This window comes from Vigna umbellata, chromosome 4 (assembly GCF_029865625.1).
Source record: "Vigna umbellata cultivar VRB3 chromosome 4, Vumbellata_1.0, whole genome shotgun sequence".
NCBI lineage: Eukaryota > Viridiplantae > Streptophyta > Magnoliopsida > Fabales > Fabaceae > Vigna > Vigna umbellata.
This window is the reverse complement of record NC_142168.1, coordinates 27,902,490-27,906,540: the sequence shown is the minus strand read 5'-3', so window position 1 is coordinate 27,906,540 and position 4,051 is coordinate 27,902,490. Positions and strand designations below refer to the sequence as shown.

The 4,051-nt window shown below is 33.5% G+C and overlaps 2 long non-coding RNA genes across 5 annotated transcripts; both read left to right on the top strand.

The window, feature by feature from the left end:
• The first annotated feature begins 1,157 nt into the window (after positions 1 to 1,157).
• LOC148199753 (uncharacterized) lies at positions 1,158 to 3,053 on the top strand. Of its 4 annotated transcripts, XR_015786219.1 has the most exons (4): positions 1,158 to 1,430; positions 1,696 to 1,802; positions 2,007 to 2,218; positions 2,786 to 3,053. It is a non-coding gene; the product is annotated as an uncharacterized LOC148199753 (long non-coding RNA). The 4 variants fall into 4 exon arrangements; XR_015786221.1 differs by lacking the exon at positions 2,786 to 3,053 and having other exon boundaries at positions 2,011 to 2,554; XR_015786218.1 differs by lacking the exon at positions 2,786 to 3,053 and having other exon boundaries at positions 2,007 to 2,554.
• A 222-nt stretch (positions 3,054 to 3,275) lies between these two features.
• Positions 3,276 to 4,051, top strand: LOC148199752 (uncharacterized). Its single transcript, XR_015786222.1, has 2 exons — positions 3,276 to 3,472; positions 3,572 to 4,051. It is a non-coding gene; the product is annotated as an uncharacterized LOC148199752 (long non-coding RNA).

The window sequence follows — 4,051 nt, the reverse complement described above, 5'->3', positions numbered from 1 at the left end:
ACAATCAATTAAATTAACTAGCTTCTCTTACCTCTTAACTGAATGGAAATATTCTACCCTTCCATAAATTTGCTCACACCTCCAGAAAATCCTAAGAACACCTATAACTCACTAATTTGTGAGAAGAGACCAACCAAAGGACCAAGAACGAAGTCAGAATTGAGAAGAGAAAACTGATAAACACATGCAACCCAAATTATTGCTTGCATGTGCCAAAGAGTTTTAGAATTGCACAAGACTCAAGGAAGTGAAACTTACCAACTTTACACACAAAACCGATCGATGAAATAGAAAGCTTTTAACTCCTAGATTACTTAGACACGATCTGATTATTAAACAGATGAAGTGAGATTGAAAGAATTTAAAAAGAAAGAAAAGAAGAAAAGAGAGTAGAAGAATTTTTAGAGATATATATATAACTAGAAAATGAGACGATACTTTTAAAATTTTTCATTTATATATAACTCTTATTTTAATATTTTCATTATTTTATTAGATTAAACAATGTTTTTGAATCATTATTACTAACTTTAAAACTGTAGTAAAAGTATTATTAATGACAATAAAGTGAAGAAAATCTAATATTGTGAAAAATCACTTATATTAAACTCTGAGAGTTGACAGGCCTAGAGCAATGTGTTTTTAGCTTGCTAATTGATGATTAACGTGGTCAACAATTGTCAGCGCCGACAGGTTTTTGCGGCGAATCCTCCTGCCCTAATTATGATTTTCCACGGACCTCTAACTTTATTATTAATAATATACTTTTATAATAAAGTTCTCCAATACCCTAACATTTTCTAATATTTTTAAGGTGAAGCTGTATAGAACTAATTTTCACAAAACTCGTGTTCACTGATAGCAATTTCAACATAGTATCTTCATAAACATTTGTTTAATCCCGACATCTATTTTTGTCATGTTAACACTAACTTAAATGGAAAACTAAATATATATTTTTATGATATCACTACAAAAATAATATATTTTAGGGGAGGTTATTTTTCGGAGGTTTGAAAAACCCCAGTAATTTCCCGCGGTTGATGTTGAAAACCGCAGCTATTTTTTTTATTTAATTTAATTTTTTTATGAATATTTTCTCAATCCTCTTTCTTTCTTTTTCGTGAGCCTTCTTTACGTCTATCAGTCTTTGAACTCATTTTACTCAACCCTACTTCTTTCCCGCGTCGTTCATCTACGTTTCTTGGATTTCAGTTCGCGTCTCGAACGTTGTTCTTCACGTTTTCTGGACTTCAAACAAGGTGTAGAGTTCTCACGCAAGGAGCATGGCAAAGGAGGAGGTTTGGGTTCGTTTTTGGCAGAGAGGAAACGCAAGTTTCGGCGGCCAGGCGCGACCTCCATCCTCACCGCGCGGTGGGTACCACGGCGGTGATTTCTTCGCGGCGCGGGGATGAGCTTCGCCAGATAGGGTTCGAATCGTGTTCTTTTCTTTTTTTATTCTTGTGATTTGGGGGTTAGGGTTTCGAAGGAGGTTTTGAAAATTCGTGTTTGCTGTAATTTATGAAAACTGGTAAACCTTATCATTCTTCAAACCTAAACTTGTGGAGTGGTAGATCTTGAAAGTAGGCAAAGTTGACTACCATTAGGCATTTTGCCTTGTAGAGAATGTGAGAGTGTCTCTTGGACGTGACCCTAGAATTACAGGGTCAAAACTGAGTGTTGTAGTTTTTGCAGGTCTTTCTCGTGCAGGTTGCATGGTGTTTGACATGGGACTAGCTACCACACCAGCTTGTTTCATGAGCACAATATTGTCTCCATTTGCCTATGGTGGTTCAATCATGGTAGGTTACCAAAATTTGTAACAGCAACAATTTGTAGTTGGTTAATGCTTTTTTGTTTTAACTCTTGATTAGGATTTTCTGCAATCCATGAACTCAAATGAGTGCTGTTTATGACACTAGACTTGAAGACTAGTACTGAGAAGCTTATAATATGGATGTGATGATTCTGTCATAATCAGAGCCTAACACAAATTTTTTACCAAGAGAGGTGGATTGACTTCAACAGAGGTGGAGGAAATATGTGATAAAGCTGCTAGAAAATATGCAAATATAGGATGGCCAAAGTCTCTACTTTGCTTAGTGTCATTCCAACAAAAGTTGATTTTATGAGCACTTATGCAATACACCTACGAGAAATAATCAAGGAGAGAATCGATCATCCTCTGTATCCTGACACTCCACTTCAGGGATTTCAGGTCTCACTGATAACCCTCTATAATAGATAAATAGTCATTATTTCTTTAACTCATTTTATCCTTAATTCATTACATTGAACTCGTAGCAGCCACAATGATTAGGTTAATTTACTAATACTAACTTACAAGTTATTGCAAAGTTTCTTAACACCTTTATGCCATAAGATATTGATAGTTGTTGCGTTTAAATTGAAGTCTTGGTCTTGTTTTGTCATTAGTCATTCTAGCTTTGAAAATTTCACACTCTGATTGCAATGAAATCAACAAAATGTGCAGATTATAGTTAATGCTGGAAATGGGTTAGGAGGATTCTTCACATGGGATGTGTTGGACAAATGATAAAAATAAAAAATAAAAATAATATTTAAACATATATTTTATCATATATATATATATATATATATATATATATATATATATATATATATATATATGAAACAAAAGTTAATAAATAAGAGCATATAGGAATTACATAAATGCATTGATATATGAAACAAAAGTTAATAAATGCATATATGAAACAAAAGTTAATAATTAAACTTTTTGATTCTTCATTCTTGTTATCAGTTATGGATGCTCTCCCTGACGCCATTCTCCAATGCATCTTGTCCCGAATCACCAATGCTCGTGACATACTATCCTAAAGGATGTCTTAACTGGTACGCAATCAATCATCCAGTGTTAAATAATGCTAAACTTAAAGAGCATCTTCCTCCATATTTAACTAATGTCATTCAATCAACCTTGACTCTCTGATACATCTTCAATTCATTAAAAGAGATGAAAGAAAAAGGCTACAAAACTGTTGCCATAGTGGTGAATTAATAGCTCACACATTATATATTAATTGGATGTACTCTTTCTTTTTCTTTTGCACAAACTTTTGAACCATTTGATACAATTTGAAGCAGTTGCTTTGACTTTGCTGAAACCACCCTTAGAACCTGAATTCTTGTTCTTGTCTATTTCCTTTTGAGATCTTGTCACATCATCTTCCATGGCACCAATACCACCAGCACCCCATTGATCTGTCCAACTTGGAGCTTTGCTTGCCATCTTTCCTTGATGCCATCACCATAAAACAACCTTAAACCTTTCTGATACGAAGATACAAAATCTCAACAAATCATTACTATAGTGCCTGTGGTGAAAACTTGAGACAGAAAAGCTTAAAGACAGGAGCAATACCCCCAAATGGAATGACCGAGATTTTGACGCAGAAGAATGGTTGATGAAAGACTTGAAATTTAAAAGGTATAGAAGAAAGGACTGAAGGAAATGTTATATATATATTGAAATGTGATGTTACATTGCTTTTCCTTTTCCTAATTTATCTTTATCTTTTCATAACAGGACTTGACAACTCACCTATCTGTTTGAGTACATGTTAAGAATTGTGAACGCCTTACAAGTGTGTCCCCACCAACACCGAAAGATCTTGTGGAACTTGAAGATCTAGTAGTGGAAGATGTTCTCTACGATTGCTTCCTTTCTTAACTAATTTAGTAACGTTGAAAGTTGAAAACTGAGATTCTGTCAAAGCCATTTTTGATGTCAAATGTACAACAGAAAGCAAAGATGTGATATCTAGAGGATCAACCCTTTTTCCTTTAAAGAATTTGACTTTACCCAATCTGCCATATTTGAAGAATGTTTGGAATGAAGATCGTCATGGAATTCTTTCTAAGGATGCACCATCCTTACTCATATTTTTAGTATTTTAATTTAATATTGAACATCTTTCTTTTTAATATATGAACCATTAATTGTATAAACATATTAACATGTAGAACAATGTTATTTATTTTATATATAATATTTAGTTTTAATTCA